The 18,103-nt window shown below is 37.5% G+C and overlaps 1 protein-coding gene across 1 annotated transcript in view; it reads right to left on the bottom strand.

Moving 5' to 3' along the window:
• SPTBN1 (spectrin beta, non-erythrocytic 1) overlaps positions 1-17,800 on the bottom strand; it is a 316,708-nt gene extending 298,908 nt beyond the window's left edge. The window contains exon 1 of the mRNA XM_069071716.1: positions 17,669-17,800. The gene's annotated coding sequence lies outside the window, so the exon portion shown is untranslated. The remainder of the gene's footprint in view (positions 1-17,668) is intronic.
• Between the last annotated feature and the right edge of the window lie 303 nt (positions 17,801-18,103).

Here is an 18,103-nt window from a genome sequence, read left to right as displayed (position 1 = left end):
AACATCATGTGCTCACATCATGTCTCTGTGTCACATCTGTTAATTTTCACAATATGCCAAACATTTTCATGATTATTATATCTGTTATGGTGATCTGTGGTCAGTAATCTTTGGTGTTACTATTGTACTTGTTTTGGGGTACCAGGAACCACACTTATATAAGACTGAGAACTTAATCAGTAAGTATGTGTGTTCTGCCTGCTAGTATCTCTCCCTCTCCCCAGGCTTCCCCATCCCCTGAGACATAATATTGAAATTAGGTCAATTAATAACCCCACAATGGGGCAACTAGATGGCACAGTGGATAGAGCTCTAAACCTGGAAATCGGGAAGATATGAATTCAAATTTGGACTCCATCACTTACTAGCTGTGTGACCCTGAGTAAGTCATTTAACTCTGTATGTTTGTTTCCTCATCTGTAAAATGAGCTGGAGAAGGAAATGGCAAACCTCTCCAGCATCTTTGCCAAGAAAACCCTAAAAGGGATCATGAAGAGTTGGACACAACTGAAAGGATTGAACAGAATATTCCTACAATGACCTCTAAGAGTTCAAGTGAAAGGAAGAATCCCATGTCTCTCACTTCAAATCAAAAGGTAGGAATAATTAAGCTTTATGAGGAAGGTATGTCAAAAGCTAAGGTAGGCCAAAAGCTAGGCCACCTGATCAGTAAGCAGCCATCAACATCAAGACAAGACCCTCCACCAGCAAAAAGATTATGACTAACTGAAGATTCAGATGATGGTTAGCATATTTTTAAGCAATAAAATATGTTTTAATTAAGGCATTTACATTTTTTAGACATACTATTATATACTTAATAGACTATAGTATAGTGTAAACATGACTTTTATATACACTGGGAAATAAAACATTTTGTGTGACTCACTTTATTGCAATATTTGCTTTATTGCAGTGGTCTAGAACCAAACCCACAATGTCGATGATGTATGCCTCTATCCATCATTGGAATAGTATCTATCATATGGAATAGTAATATTCAATTACATTCAAATACTATAATCTGTTTAGCCTGTTTCCAATCAATGGGCACTCCTGTTTCTAGTTTTTTGCTGCTGCAAAAAGTGCTACTATAAATATTTTGGTTTCTATGGAAATTTTCTTTCTTTGACCTCGTTCTGGTATATGCCAGCAGTGGAATCTCTGAATCCAAGGACATGGGCATTTTAATAAATTTTTTTAGTGTAATTCCAAATTTGTTTCCAGAATGTTCAGACCAATTCAAAGCTTCACCAATAGTGTATTAGTATGCCTGCATTCCTCCAGCATTGACTACTTTAAGGCTTTCTTTCAATTCTGTACAGAGGAAGAGAATTGTTGCTTTGACCCCTATAGGTTCATGCTTGTTACATGCATAAATGTTTAGTGGATTCCTGTGATTTAATGGGCAGTGAGGTAGAAATAGAAATGGTTCTATAGCAGGAGATACTACAGAAAACCATAGGTAAACCCAGATGTCTCTGGAGTGATATGAAGAGTTTTATGTTCATAGATTAGAATTTATCACTATGGTAAGGTGCCCGGAAGGTCTGATTAAAATAGTAACTTCAGATTGTAGACTCTGTTTTTGCTTGGATGACTGCCACTCGCATCATTTAGTCTCTAAGAGACAGCATGGAAGACTGGAAAGAATGCTGTAATAGAATTGGAGACAGAAGAGACCAAGTTTGAATCATGGTTTAGATACTTAAGCTATGTGATGCATAGGCAAGTCACTTAACTTTTCTGAATCTCAGATTCCTCTTCCTTCATATGAGGATCACAATAACTCACATTACCTCTCATACAGAATTATTATGATAGAAGTGCTTTGTAAATCCTGGACTGATACAGAAATCTGAACTATTAATATTCACTAGGGACCTACAAGGTACACAGTTTATTATAAGTGCTTTAGCCAGTTTTAAGTCCCATTCTTGGAAATCTCTCCAATCAGAAATCAGTTTTTCTTCTAATGTAATCCTCAGCATCCCTACCCTAACCAATTTGGGTTCACTAAAACAGATTGCCCATATTCCATGAGCAGAAAAATTCCAAGTCAGTGACTCTTCAAACTGATAATGATGGTGAGTAGTGTTTAATGTTGTTAAAGCAATTTCTGTTTCCAAAGTAATTCATAAAAATCCTCAGCTAATGATATGAAATGTTTTGTGCTCAGCATTAAGATGGCATGCTACTTAACTAGTTGTACCATATACCCCCTTAATCATTATGAAGGTAAAAACAACAGACTGTGTTGTGCATATAATAGGTCCTAAATATATGCTTGTTAATTGATAAACTTGCAATCTTAGAGTCATCTTTACCCCTTCCCCTAAAGATTCCTCCGTAATATCTCTCACATTCATCTCATCTCCATTAATACAGCTACTACCCTAGCATAGGTTTCCATTCTGTCTTGACTAGGCTATATCATTCTTCTAATTGGTATTCCTACCTCTAGTCAGTCAGCAAGTCAATTAGCATTTATTAAGTGCCTACTAGATGCCAAGCAACTATAGGAAAGACTGGGAATATAAAGGCCCAAAGCAATCTCTGCTCTCAAGGATCTCGTAATCTAACGAGGAGATAAATTGCAAACAAGATATAAACAGAATAAATTGGGGATAATCTCAGAGGGAAGGCATTAAGTTTGAGGAAGACTGGGAAAGATTTCTTACAGAGTGTGGGAATGTGGGTGAGATTTGAATGAAGCCAGAGAAGCCATGAGGTGGAGAAGAGTAGGGAAAGAATTCCAGGCATGAGGGATAGCCAGTAAAAATGCAGAACTGGGAGATGGAGTGCTTTGTGCTAGGAATAGCAAGGAGACCAGTGTCACTGGATCACAGAGTATGTGGAGAGGCATAAGGTGTAAGAAGACTGGAATTGTAGGAAGGGGCCAGGTTTTGGAGCACTTTAAAAGCCAAACAGTATTTTATATCTGATCCTGGAGATAAAAGGCAGCCACTGGAGTTTACTGAATGGGGCGGGGGGGAGGGAGTTTATGGATATATATTCAGACCTGAATTTTAGGAAGGTAAACTTGATAGCTGAGTTGGAGAATTGTCTGGAGTTGGGACTTAGAAGAATCTTAAGGCAGGGATTTCAATCAGTAGGTTATTGCAATAGTCCAGACATGAGGTGATGAGGGTCTGCAATAAGGTGGTTGACTAAAAAGAGAAGAGAGTATATATGAGAGATGTTATGAATTTAAAACAATGGGACCTAATAATTGATTGGAAATGGCAGAGGGAGTGAGTAGTTGAGGATGAGATGTAGGTTGCAAACCTGGAAGGAGGATGGTATTTTCCTGAACTGAAAGAAAGAAATTAAGAAGAGAGGAGGGTTTTGGAAGAAAGATAACAAATTCAGTTTGGAGCATATTGAGTTTAAGATGTCTATGAGACATCCAGTTGGAGAAGTCCAGTAGGCAGTTGGAGATGCAAGTCTGGAGGACAGGACAAATAGATTTGGGAGTTATCTGCATAGAGATGATAGCTGGAACTGTGGAAGCTGATGAGATCACCAAATCTCTCCTCTGCTCTAGTGCATCTTCCATATTACTGTCAAAATAATTTTAAGGAATTAACTATATCATCTTCTTCCTCAACACCTTTGGTGGTGTTCCATTGTTTTTAGCACAAAATATAATTTCCTTAGTATTTCAGAATCTTCACAATCTGACTCCAATTACCTTTTTACTCATTTCAAATCATTCCCTTTTATTTACTCTTTTTCAGGCAAACTGGACCATTTTCTGAACTTGACATTACATCATCTTTCTCCCTGCATTTGCATTAGTCCTTTCTCATGCCTTGAATACATTTCCTCATTTTACCCTTTCAGAATCCTCATCTTCTCCCAAGGACCAGCTGAGTTATTACCTCTTCTATGAAGTCTTCACTGATCTCTATCCTTTTTCTCCAATTATTATTAGTGTTCACTCCCTTCTCAGATTTTTCTAGAACACACTGTTGCATTTTTCCTTTTCCTGCTTCACTCCTTACTATGTTATAATGAACATATACCCTTACATATGTACATATGTGTGGTGTTTATATATATATGTATATATATGTATATATATGTATTCTTAACTGTACATACTGTGTTCCTCCAGTACCCGTGTTTCCCCAATAATAAGACACTGTATTATTATTTTTTTTGGAAAGAAAAACACCAGAGGGCTTATTTTCAGGGGAGGGCTTATGTTGTCCTGCCTCAGCTCTCCTCCGCGGCACTGCTCTCAATGGCTCCAGCAAGCAAATCACTGGGGAAGAACAGGATGACGTTCTCACTGCTGCAGCTCTGATTGGATGCAGCTCGGAGCGTAGCGTGCATTTCACGGGGGGGGGGGGGGGGTGGAACGGTGCATACAGAGGGTACCGTAATGTAGCGTGTAGCACAGGGGATCACCTTCACTACAGTAGCAATCTCAATAGGGCTTATTTTCGGGGGAGGGCTTATTTTAGAGGAATCTTACACAGTAAGGGGAGGGCTTATTTTCAGGATAGGTCTTATTATCGGTAGAATGTAAGTCCTCTGAGGGCAGGGACTGTTTCCTTTTTTCTATCGTATCCCCATTCTTGAGTACAATGTTTTGTGTGCACAGTAATAGACACTTTAAAAATAGTTTCTGAGTTAAATTATTTCTTAATTTCCTTTTGCCTCTGGTTTCACTCTGTCCTCTAGCTTCCAAGTAAATTTATTTTTCTTTTTCAGTTTCAGTGATGAGTGAATAGAGAATAAGAGTAAAAGAATATTCTATTTTTGACACTGTCAAATTATATGTATAGACAGATTGAGGGGATGTTTTCAATCTCAATTTATTTAAGTTTGGATATATTACTTTGAGGGAGTTAGGATATGTTTCTTTAGAACTGAAATGTGAAAAGAATGGAAACTGTTTCCTCTTCTTAGGGTTTAAGATGAAAAGTAGTATACCTTTCTTAATCCTATAAAGAAACAAACATTCTTCCAACCTAACAGATTAAAGTAAGAGATGGAATCATTATCATGAAACATGAGATTTTTACTTTATAAGAGTCTGTCCTATGTACTTATAAAATTGGGTTAAATCATCACTGGAAGGCAAAAAATTTAGATGACTGTTTAGTCTAAAGGACTGAACAAATTCCATAATTTTTACTAAATGAAGGAGTTGTTTTGATTTCTGTAAGCTGTATCTACAGCCAAAGAAAAATGCAATCACAGGCAGGCATGTGTGTAAGGACCATGCAAAGCATAAACAGATTAAATAGATTGGAGAACACAGGTAAAATATTTTTTTTAAAAGCAAGAGTGGCAGACATCATCTAGATACTGTCATTCTAATTATGCCATTCTTTTTATATTTGAAGAATTTTTTTCCCATTACAGTGGGTCTCAGAAGCGAAATGCTATAAATGGATGTAAAAAGGAAATGGATGATAAGGTGGAGAAAAAAGAAAAAGGAAGAAGGGTTGAAGAGAAAATTGGATGACAGGTTAGTAAGAATGCTCAGAATTATAGGAAGAGAAGATGGGCAAGGCAGTCTAATATTAACCCTAAGAAGGTCTCAAACAAAAGTCAATATATTTCTTTACATTTTTTTTTTACTCAATTCAGTTCGGCTAGCATTTATTAATTGCGGTTGGGGATACATAGTCAAAAATCAAGAGCTTAATATTCACAACAAACATTAGGAAACAAAGAATAAATCCAAATATAGAGTTAGTCTCCAAATAATTCCTGCAAAAAAACTAAACTACATATATTTTGATTAAAGAGAAAAAGATAATCCTATTCATTTAAGCATCATAAAATACATTTGGTCTGTGTCCTTTTCCAAATCCATTTATATATACTTATAAAGCACTATTGCCTTTGGTTTTCAACTTTTATATAGTTTCAGGCAAAGTATATGCAATTCCTCAAATTCTTTTTTTTTTTTTTGGAGGGCAATTGGGGTTAGGTAACTTGCCCAAGGTCACACAGCTAGTTTTTTTTGTGTTAAGTGTCTGAAGCCAAATTTGAACTCAGGTCCTCCTGACTCCAGGGTGGGTGCTCTATTCACTGAGCTGCCTAGCCACCCCAATTCTTCAAATTCTTATCTCACTTTGTTTCACTTTATATAGATCCTTCTGTATTTATTTGTGTTATTTATATTTGTAATTTTATGACACATGTAATTTGTGACATATATGTATATATGGCAAATATAATGCTTATTTCATCATCTAGTAAAATATAGGTAATAATAGCATCTACCTCCCAGTGTTGTTGTTGGAATAAAATGAGATAATATTTGTAAAATATTTTTCAAACCTTAAAGATTTATGTAAATGCCAGCTATGATGATGATGATGCTATGTTAGATTGACTTCAAGTATCATCCTGGCAACAGACTTCCAGTTTTCTGAGAACAAGTCTACCTAAGAATTGATTGGAAAGGTCATCATTGATATGGTGGTTACTTGAGATAAATCCTTTGGCCATAGCAATCCTTAAAACAAAGAAAATTCCAACATTGCCCCTTTCCACCTCTAAAGAGATGTTGGAAAAGTCATGGGAAAGAGAAGGGTGGGTGCTAAGACTCATACCATTTTTAGACTGTCTACAAAACTTAACTTAGCTACTGGTGCCTTAAATGCAATATCCTTATCCACAGACAAACAAGTAGACATACTATGGGAAGAAATGAATTGTATTAATCTTGACATTCTTGCTATAAAAAGAATTAGAAGAGAGAAAAATGTTGAAGTTAAATGGAATATTGACCCAAAAGTTTTCCTTGGGGAGACAAGTAAAGGAATTGTCAAAGTTGGTTTCATCATTCCCCCAAAGGCAATAAGAAATGTTATGGGCTGCTTAGCCATCTCATGTTGCAGTGCACATGATAAGTATCACAAAATAACCATCATGAAAATAATTGCCACCTCTTCCACAATAGCTATTGTAGAGCATGATGAGTTAAAGACTTTCTACAAAGAATTCTATAAGACCCTCCAAATGAACTCAACATAGACTACACTACTACACAATTTTAATGCCATGGTAGGAACAGGCAAGAAAGGTGAAAAACATTGGAAAATGATCATCAGGAATAAGGAGTGAGAGAAGTCAAAGACTTGTAATCTACACATGTCTCATTCCTGTATTTCACAAATGCTTTTGAGAAAAATCAGAAGGCAGTAGAAATGGCATGAAGCAAAAAACCACAAAACATGAAATTAATTACAATTTGAAGATAGGAAACGATTCTTTACTGATCTGGGAGTCATTGTTGAATCAATGGTCTGTGTAAACTCAATTCACTGATCGGTTAGAGCAAAGATCAAAGATAGTGCAAAGCTATAAGGAAGAATATAAATGAGAAAAAGATGTTGCATGCAATTAAAACCTATTTAAACAAGATGTCGATTCTAGAAAAGCCAAATATGGACAGAAAAAAAGGAAAAAGACATATGGACTATAATAACATTATGTGGAAAATCTATCACTAAAAATATATTCACAGTGAGGAGACCAAAAGAATCTAATAATCATCTTATTCTATAACACTTGACATGTTTTTCAAGTAAAGAGGTCAACATAGATTTAGAATATAAAATCACTTGTAAAATCTTATGGAGAATGACTGTAGAAAATCATGATTGATGTTATTTCACGAAACAGAAAGAAGTAGGGAAAGATGAAATCAGTTTAGAGAAAGTTTGGTGAAAGATTTTGGTGAGAGACCTGACTAAATGAAGGCATGAAAACATTTAAGGAAGAAAATGTGCTGGAATCAATCTGAACTGGTTCCAGAGAGCTGATTATTAAATTTTTGTTGAAATCATTTGTCCCTTAGAAATGAGCAAGTTATACAAATCAGGAACTGATTTTGTTGGTGGTGGTTGTCTAGACTTAAAGTAATGGATAAAATGTTAAGAATGTAAATTAAACTTAGAAGTCTGTTGTAAGTACGTTCCTTTCCCTCTCCCCAAGAGTTGGTTGTTAAACATTTACCAGCACACCCCTGGATAAAACTAGGAGGTCAAGAACAGAAAAGAAAGATGGAAAAAAATCTGCAAAGATTTTTGTAACAAACTATTTTTGTTAACAAGAACAGTGGAGCTATAGCACTTGTACTTTAATGTAACAATCTAAAATGTGCTTATAGAGCAGATATTTCAGAAATAGCACTAAAGAAAACAATGATAGGAAAGACAACTATAGTAGATAAAGCAAATATAGAGGAAATCCATGCCGTAGCAAGCACAATTGTGAGGATGTTTAGGGAATCCATTTATGAGCTATCTGGGGGTCTCAAAGGCATGGAAAAATCTTAGGCTTCATAGAAATGTAAAAATAGGCATATAGGTTAGTAGTCACTGTTGACCTCAGTTTCTCTTTGTATATGCTAGTGCAAACTAGAAATAATAAATAACAATGTGTTATCTAGTATCAGTTGAGACTGGGAATTCCAAACTTCTAAAGTGGCAACAATCGGGCAGAGTAGAAGCATGACCTTCCCACAGCTCCGGCTTCCACCCTCCCCAATCCATGTAAAAAGTGGACTCTAAACAAACTTTGGAGCTGCAGAACCCACAAAATGACACAGAGAAGCTAACCTCCTGCTGAGGACAGCCCAGCAGGCCGGCAGGAATCGGCTAGCACAGCACCCTAGGAGCCGAGCCCAGCCCCACGCCAAGGCTTTAGCCCCAGGGAGGGCCTGACCAGCCACTGGCTAGATAGATTCCAGATCAGCAGCAGCTGTGGCCATTTCCAGATTTATCAACACATAGACACAAAGGACAAAGTGAGAGGTCAGTACAGTCTGGACATGGGGACCAGTAAGTGGATGTGCGTGGCTTTTGTCCCCGGGGCGAGAAGCAGCTAAGACCCGGCACAGACAGCCAGCGCCACATGGTGACTTCAGCTCTTGGCCTGCAGAGTGTAGGGGGACCAAGCACCAGTCTGAGGGGTAATTGCTCTTGCTTTAACCTACTTGGATCTGGATTGCAGTCTAGGGTAGAGGTTCTGGGGTGTGTGTCCAGCTTGCCAGAGCATGTGGAGACCTCAGAGAATAATCTATCTAATACCTCCCATCTAATACCTCCGGCAGCTGAGAAAACCCCAGCGTTTGGGACGAAATCTCCCCTGTCTGGTGGCAGAGTCCTATTGTGGCAAAAAGCCCATAAGTCAAGTAATTGAGTGGCAAAATGAGCAGGCAAAGGAAACAAAGCAGACAGAAGATTCCAACAATACACTCCTATTTTGGGGATAAAAAGGAGCAAAGCATGGAACAGGAGGAAAACAGTGAAGTCAGAACTCCTGCACCAAAAGCTTCAAAGGAAAATACAAGCTGGTTACAGGCCATAGAGGACCCTGAGAAAGATTTTGAAAATCAAATAAGAGAAGTGGAGGAAAAATTGGGAAGAGAAATGAGAACAATGCAAGAAAATTATGAAATGAGAGTCAACAGCCTGAGGAAAATAATACCTTAAAAAACAGACTGACTCAAATGGCAAAGGAGGCCCAAAAAGGCAATGAGGAGAAGAATGCCTTAAAAAGCCGAATTTGCCAGATGGAAAAAGAATCTCAAAAACTCAATGAGGAGAATCATTGCTTCAGAATTAGATTGGAGCAAATGGAAGCTAATGACTTTATGAGAAATCAAGATGCTGTTAAATAGATCCAAACAAATGAAAGAATAGAAAGCAATGTGAAATATCTCATGGGAAAAACCACTGACCTTGAAAATAGATCCAGGAGAGATAATTTAAACATTATTGGACTGCCTGAAAGCCATGACCAAAGTAAGAACCTAGAAATCATCCTCCAGGAAGTTCTCAAAGAAAACTGCCCTGATGTTTTGGTACCAGAAGGCAAAATAGAGGTTGAAAGAATCCATTGATCACCTCCTGAAAAAGATCACAAAAAGAAAACTCCTAGGAATATTATAGCCAGGTTCTGGAATTCCCAGATTAAGGAGAGAATATTACAAGCAGCCAGGAAGAAACAATTTGAATATTGTGGAAACACAATCAGGATAACCCAGGATCTGGCAGCTTCTACACTGAGGGATCGAAGGGCTTGGAATATGATATTCTGGAGGGCAAAGGAGCTGGGATTAAAACCAAGAGTCACCTACCCAGCAAACTGAGTATAATTTTTCAGGGGAAAATATGGTCATTCAGTGGAATAGAGGACTTTCAAGCATTCTTTTTTTTTTTTTTAAAGCAATTGGGGTTAAGTAACTTGCTCAAGGTTACATGGCCAGTTATTTCTGGGTGTGGTGCTGAGTATCTGAGTCCAGATTTGATCCAGGTTTGTCATCCCGACACTGGAGCCGGTGCTCTTACTCGCTGAGCCACCTGGCCGCCCCAACTTTCAAGCATTCTTGATGAAAAAACCAGATTTGAATAGAAAATTTGACATTCAGATACAAGAAGCAAGAGAAGCATGAGAAGGTAAACAGAGAAAAGGAATTATAAGGAACTTATCAAAGTTGAATTATTAACATTCCTACATGGAAAAACAATAATTGTAACTTATGAAACTTTTCTCAGTAGTTGAAGGGATTAGAAATATATATATATATATATATATATATATATATATATATATATATATATATATATATATATATATTTGTCTATATATGAGGGTATATGGGCATATGAATACATATTGAATGTGTGTATATATCTTTACAGGTATACATACATAGAGGGCACAGGTCCAATTTAACAGGAAGGAATGATACTTAAAAGGTGAAATTAAGAGGTGAGAGTAATATAATGAGAGGAGATGGGGAGAGACTGATTGGAGTAAACTATCTCATACAGAAGAGGCAAGGGAAAAGGGTTACAATGGAGGGGAAGAATAGGAAGGGAATGGGTCAACCTTATTCCCATTGAATTTGGCTTGAGGAGGGAGTGAAATACACACTAAATAGGGTATCTCACCCTCCAGGAGAATAGGGGGGGAAGGGGATGAGAGGGGGGATGATAGAAGGGAGGGTAGGCTGGCGGGGAGGGAGGTTGGAAGCACTCACTTTTGAAAATAGACAGGATCAAAGTGGAGAGTAGATCGGGTGGGAGGTGGAATGGGAGGGAGGGAAATGTAATCAGTCTTTTACAATGTATCTATTATGTTATTGTTTTGCATTAGCCACACATGTGCAACCTGTACTGAACTTCGTATCTTCCCAGTAGGGGTGGGTGACGGGGAAGGAGGGGAATGAATCTGGAATTGAAAGTTTTGAAATCAAATATTCAAATATGTATTTATGTGTGTGTATATATTTATGTGTGTGTGTGTGTGTATAGTATAATTAATACCATCTTACATGTAATTGGGAAATGGGATGTGAAGCACTGAGGCATAGAGATCCACTGGGAAAGTGGAAAGGGTTATGGGGGAAAATGTGGGAGAGAGCAGATTGGAGGAGGGGATATCCTGTGGGACTGCTATTTTGGGGTGGTGGGTGGGGGAGAAATGGGGAGAAAATTTGTAGCTCAAAATCTGGCAGAAACGGATGATGTAAATCAGAAGTTAATAAAGCATTAAAAAAATAAAGTGGCAACAATCATATACTTAAAGGTAAAAAATTTAATAAATTGGTTTGAAGGATGAACATAGAGGGGAAGTATAGTACTTTTGAAAACAAAGCTAAGTGTCTGGACTATAGTTTAAAAGTATTTCCTTTTTTCAATCAATCAACAAGCATTTGTTAAGCACCTACTATGGGTTAGTCCTCCTAACTCTTAGTGATACAGAGAATGACAAAGACATGGTTCTTCATCTCAGGGAACTCACATTTTTAATAATGGAGACAACACACAAAAAATTTATAAACAAGACCTATATAGTAGAAATGGGATGTAACTTCAGAAGGAAGGTACTAGCAGTGGATGGGTGGGAAAGACTGAAAAAGGACTCCTTCAGAAGGTGGGATTTGTGTTGAGTCTTAAAGGAAGCCAAGGAAGCTGAGGAAGTCAGGAGGCATAGGTGAGGAGGAAGAACATTCTGGGTAGGGGGACAGCTAGTGAAAAATCATAGTGTCTGGAAATGTATTATGTGCAAGGAACAAAAAGGCTGAGCAGTAGAGATCATGGAGGGGAGTAAATAGTAAGAAGGTTGGAAAGATGAGAAAAGGCCAGGCTATGAATGGTTTTAAAAGTCAAACAAAAGATTTTGTATTTGATCCTAGAGGCAATTGTGAGGCATTGGAATTTATTGAGTGTGTGTGTGTGTGTGATCCAACTTGCACTTTAGAAAAGCCTATTTGGCATCTGAGGTGAGGATGGCCTGGAGTCAGCAGAGATTTGAAGCCAGAAGATTACACAGAAGATTATTTCGACAGTCCAGGCATGTGGTAATAAGGGAAAAAATTTAAATGACCTTTAAAATGAATCCTGTATGATTCTTTACCCCTTTCACAGTGACTATATTTAATAGAGTGGCAGAAAGGGGAACAGGGTGCTAAAAATAACATATTTTATAGATTGTCTATAATATTAATTTAACTCTAGGTACTTTAAATGTGAGATTGTCATTCAAAGACCAAACAATTGTTCTATTAAAAGAAATAAAATGAATCAATATTGATATTTTTAAAATAAAACCAAAAGGCAAAAAGAAGTTGGAGCTAAATGGAAAGATGGTTGATGGCTTCTTGTTGGAGGAGATAACAAAGGAGCTGGTGGGAATGGTTTCATTTTATGCCTAAGGGCAAAAAGTAGTTTAATTTCATGTAATATTGTTTTGTAGTGATCATGAAGATCATAGACAAAATGATCACCATGAAAAAATTGCATCTTAGGTGGGAGGAAAAATTCCAACATAGAACACAATAAGATCCTTGATATAAAGTCAACAAACTCCAATACTCATGAATTTCAGTGCAGAGGTATAAAGCCATAAATGAGTAGCATTCCTGAGGACTACTGCTGTGAATAATTTTAAGGATCTAATTGCATAGTGTAGTGAACTTTCTATTTATTCAGCATTAAACTAAAGCAAAACATTCAAGAAACTAAAGTACAACCCTCACAATAATATAACACAATAACTTATTACTAAGGTGGCCACATAGCCTTAAACAAAACATATCATTCAGTAAGTCACAATCTCCTTAATCAATATAAAGTACCCATCTAAAGTCTTCTTTCATCTTGACTTGAGGCTGCCTTCCAATCATCCTTAAGCCAATCATCCTTATGGGGTAGTGGAAAGTACAAAGGCCATCCACCCCTAGGTCACAGTAAGTTATAATATCATCAGTCACTACTAAGTACCCAAGTAAAGTTCTCTTTCATCTTGACTCAAGGCAGGCTTCCAAACTCCATAGCTCCTCTTCCACATTCCCAGCTCTTGCCCCATTCACCCTACTGTTGCCTGGATTCACAGGTAGGTAGCTCTCTGCTCCTGCTCCATATCAAAGCTCACAGGGACTCTTTCACCCCAAGCTCTTCATAGTTTCTGTTTCTAGGAAAACAAAGCTCAACAGGGCTACAACAATATTTACACACATTGACAACACCATCATCTCAATTCACTTTCTGTCTGAGAAATCAACACAATCAACAGAGTGTTTCTGTCTGACAAAGTAACACTAACACAATTCAATAGAGTGCTTCTGTCTGACAAAGTAACACAATTCAATAGACAGGGTGCTTCCATTGACAAAGTAACACCAACACAGAACAACAGACAGAGTACCAACATCACAAACATTTTCTCTCTTAGCTCTGCTTGGTCCCTGCTCATGTGCAAGCTTTTATCTTCTCTGCTCCTTCCTGTTCTGCCTTTCCTGTTCCACTCTTTCAGCAAGCTCCTCCCACTGTGGGCTGCATGTGATAATGTTAGGCCTATTAAGGGCAGAGAAGGTCTCCAAACTCCCTTAGGCCTGTTAAGGGCAACACAATGTATACTGTTTCTAACAAAGACCTGACACAAAGGTGAGGCCCAAAGGCACTTGAATAGCTGAAACAAGGAACAAAGTACTACTTTGCTTGCCATTACAAAAGGTGGGCACAGAGGAGGAGATTATGTTGGAAGAGATGGCCTATGTTTGAGGAACAAAAGAGGCCAAATATTTAAAGCTTATTCAGAAACTTTCCATCTATAAATCATGAAAGCTTTCTTATGAAGAGTTGGAAAGTATGACAGAATGATGTCATAAAAATGATAGTACCAGACAGATAGACAATACTATGAGAGTCAAACCAGAATCAGCTGTCTGTGTATGGTCAGACCATTGACTTATCTTGGCTCAAAGGCTGAAATGAACATCAGATCAGAAGAAAGGCTAAAGATTAGAAAGCAAGACAGCAAAGAGTTTTATAATTTTCAGCCTGACTTGTTCAGATGAGCCAAAAAATGACAAATAGAAAAAAGGCAAGTATCATGCTTTGATCATCACTACTCTTTCGAAATTAACTGAGGCGAATCACTGATACCATGAAGAGACTTAAGGCTAGAAAAAACCTTAGTAGATATTTGATCATTTTTCCAATAGAGAGAGATGGCAGCCACATATGGTGGTGATGGTAGTGGTGATTTTTTCCCCAAATTTATTTATAAAATACTTCTGAGGAGGATGGCAGAAGATTGTCATTAGTAGCACCTTATAAGAAGTGAAAAACAGTCTACTGAAATTTTGGCAAGAGATTCGACTCAGCCATATCACTCCAATGATGTTAACAAATTAAATTGGCAGCAGGACAACAAATAGAAAATGGAACAAATTTATGAGTGTTTCTAATTAGTGCATCAATACATGTGTCTGATACAAGTACTACAAATGGACACTCAGCTGGGTCCAGAATTGAATTGAAGGAAAAGAGGAGACAAAATTGCATTTGGGAAATTTTATAGTGTTTTAGTGATCCCAAATTACTTTTAAGTGCAAAATCCCATTTAAAAAATCATCCACAAATGTTCTCTGGAAGTATTGTATGGTTATAAAGCTTAGAGCACCACACACTCCAATAAATCAAAGATGTGAGTCAAGACATATAGTCTGAGTCCCTTTTGTTAAAAAAGCATACTTTTAGTATATTTCATATACTGAAAATATATAAGTAAAAAAGAACAAAATCAATTTTAAATTGAGTATAATCTTATTGTCTGAGTTTGAGACACTGTCATTTCTTATTTTTTCCCTTGGAGGGAAGAAGGCAAGGCAATTGGTGTTGAGTGACTTGTCCACGGTCACACAGCTAGTAAGTGTATCAAGTGTCTGAGACCAGATTTTAACTCAGGTCCTCCTGACTCCAGGGCTGGTACTCTATTCACTGTGCCACTTAGCTGCCCCCAGATACTGTGATTTCTAAAGAATAAAAATTACCAATAATTAAAGGACAATGGAAAGATTCATGGTGGGTGTAAATAGATTATAGCATATAGTCAAAAATTATTTCGTTGAAGTGGCATAAAAAAGATGGAGATAAAAGGGGCTGTTGTTGTTCAGTCAGTTATGTCTGACTCTTCATGACCCCATTTGGAGTTTTCTTAGTAAAGATACTGAAGTGGTTTGTCATTTCCTTCTCCAGCTCATTTTACAGATGAGAAAACTGAGGCAAACAGGGCTTAGTGATTTGCCTAGGGTCACACAGCTAGTAAATGTCTGAGGTGAGATTTGAGCTCACAAAGATGAGTTTTCTTGATTCTAAATTCAGTGCTTTATGCACTGACCCATTTAGATATCCCAAAGGGGTTAGACCTGTCATTTATTGGGATTGAGGGATAATATACAGCCAAATGAACTCGAATATTGTGTTGGTACCCATGAAATGTGAAAAAGACCCAAGAGAAGTCTGCCATAGGTTGTCTATGGAGGATTTATGAGAGAACATGTATAAGAATTATGGAAGATAAGAAGTCATGGTTGGGTTATGAGCTGCCATTTGTGGAGTAAGTCCCATATTATTGAAATCATATGGATACATAATGTCTTTTTAAAATCATTAGAATAAAGCCCAACCATTGGATTGCTAGATCAAAGGATATGATCATATTTTGTGTCTACTATTATTTATTGCCAGATTGCTCAAAAAAATCTTTGTTCCATTATCAATATAGCAGAGTTCCTATTTCCCTGCTAATCTGATAACACTGAATTTTGTTGTTTTTTTTTTTTTAAGCAATCGGGGTTAAGTAACTTGCTCAAGGTTACACAGCCAGGTGTTTCTGGGTGGGTACTATGTGTCTGAGCCCGGGATTCCATCTCCAGGTCTTCTCAACACTGGAGCCAGTGCTCTTACTCGCTGTGCACCTGGCCGCCCCTCATTTTTTTTTTTAATATCTTAACTCAGTTTGTTCCAATGAAAACCATCATCAGATGGCAATATAACAGATCCATTCATTATTTAAAGCTGGGTTTGTTTGTTCGTTTTCCATTCTTGTTATGTAATACTCTTTAAAGAATAGCGTTAGGATCATAGACTTTAGGCATCTTAAGAGGCTTCTAAGAAGTCCAACGCTTTTATTTTACCAAAGATGATGCAACTGAAACCTAGAGGTACTAAGTGATTCACCTAAAGTCACCTAAAGTCACACAGGTAGTAAGTAGGAGAACTGGGATTTGAACACAGATCTGATGACTCTTTCTACTTAGTACACCATTTTGTTTCCTGTCCCTTACTTTTTTTCAGTAGGTGAGAATGTATCAGGGCAAGAAAGCTTCCTCCCACCTTGCCCCCCAAATCTAATTGCTAAAGTGATGAATGTGCTCCAAAATCATCAAAAAAAAAAAAAAAAAGCTGCCTACCTGAGAGCTGGGACAGAATCTACTGAACCCATTCACTCTGCTTAACTAAAATTGAAAGGTTAGATAAGAAAAAATCAGGAAACATGTTGACAAATAAAACATAATATAGATTCAGGGTGGATCTAGGTTGATCTAAAAGTCAGACTTTCTCTATTCAAGAAAGAAGCTAGCAAATCTTTCTTTTCATTTTGAGTCATAGAGATAACTTAGTATGTGGCTTATTGTACCACTACTGATGAAATGTCTTTATATCAGACTAATCTCCCTGGCTGAAACAGATTGTCCATAATATCCTGCCATTCAACTTCTCTAGTAGCTTGTCAGAGAAGACTTCTCTTCACTCACAAAAAAGTCCAAATTAAATCTCTTTTGCCTCCTGAACCCATTCAGGAACATCTGTGCATTCCAAGACCTCCTTACCCCTCCCATCTCAATTGACAACCCTTCCCTCCCCTCCCCCCAGCACTCTAGCGCTTTTCTGCCCCTAAGAGCTCAATGAAGTATTTGTTGATTTGATAGCTGGCATTAAGCAAAACTACTCTAATAGATGATCTATTCTTGGTACAAATTGTCCTTGTTTTAAATTCTGTTTAACAGCTATAAAAATTCATCTGCAGGTGAAGAAGCATGTCCTCCCATTACCTGACTCCCTTTCCCATGAACAAAAATCTACCTTCTTAATTTTTCTGAACTCACTGATCAGTTCATGATAAGGTTTCAGATTTGCTTTTCATACTTTGTAGGAGAATTTAAATAGTTGAGATGTTTAACTCTGAGAAGTGGTGACTAGCCCTGCATAGCAACTGCTCCCTTAAAGAAATGTCCCAAGGATGTTGGTAACACATTTCTCTGCATGTTAAGCATGGCATACATACCAAATTGCATATTTATAGCCTACATCAAGTCAGGAAATAAAAAACGTACCACTCTGAACAGCAATCATTCAAACAAATCCTGTTTTTTCATCACCAGACAGCATTTCCTTCTTCTCTCATTTTCCTGTATGTAAAAACAAATCCTTTGCTATGGTATTTGAGCACACACACGTATGTGGTTAGAGCAGCCCAAGACAAATAAATATCTGTATCCACATCTTCACAGTATTCCAAAATGGTGCTTAACTGAGAAGATGGCCCTGGCACAAAGCCCTCAATGTCAACAGGTTTGGAGCCTGTCAGACTGCAAAGAGAAGGGAGTTCCAAAGACAAGGGCTCTTGAAGAAAGCTTCGGCCTCTGACCACAGGACGTTAGTGGTCATTCTTTGTATTAAGGACATTGTGGGAAAGGAATGTGCCTGGGTCTAAACCAGAGTGGCTCACAGGAAAAAAAAAAAAACAACCCAACAACAAAGGGCCCAAG

This window comes from Petaurus breviceps, unplaced genomic scaffold (assembly GCF_028583685.1).
Source record: "Petaurus breviceps papuanus isolate PSGF00001 unplaced genomic scaffold, PetGlider_PUasm1.0 90842, whole genome shotgun sequence".
Classification (NCBI taxonomy): Eukaryota; Metazoa; Chordata; class Mammalia; order Diprotodontia; family Petauridae; genus Petaurus; species Petaurus breviceps.
Note: the sequence above shows the minus strand (reverse complement) of the source record. Positions and strands in the feature narration are given on the sequence as shown.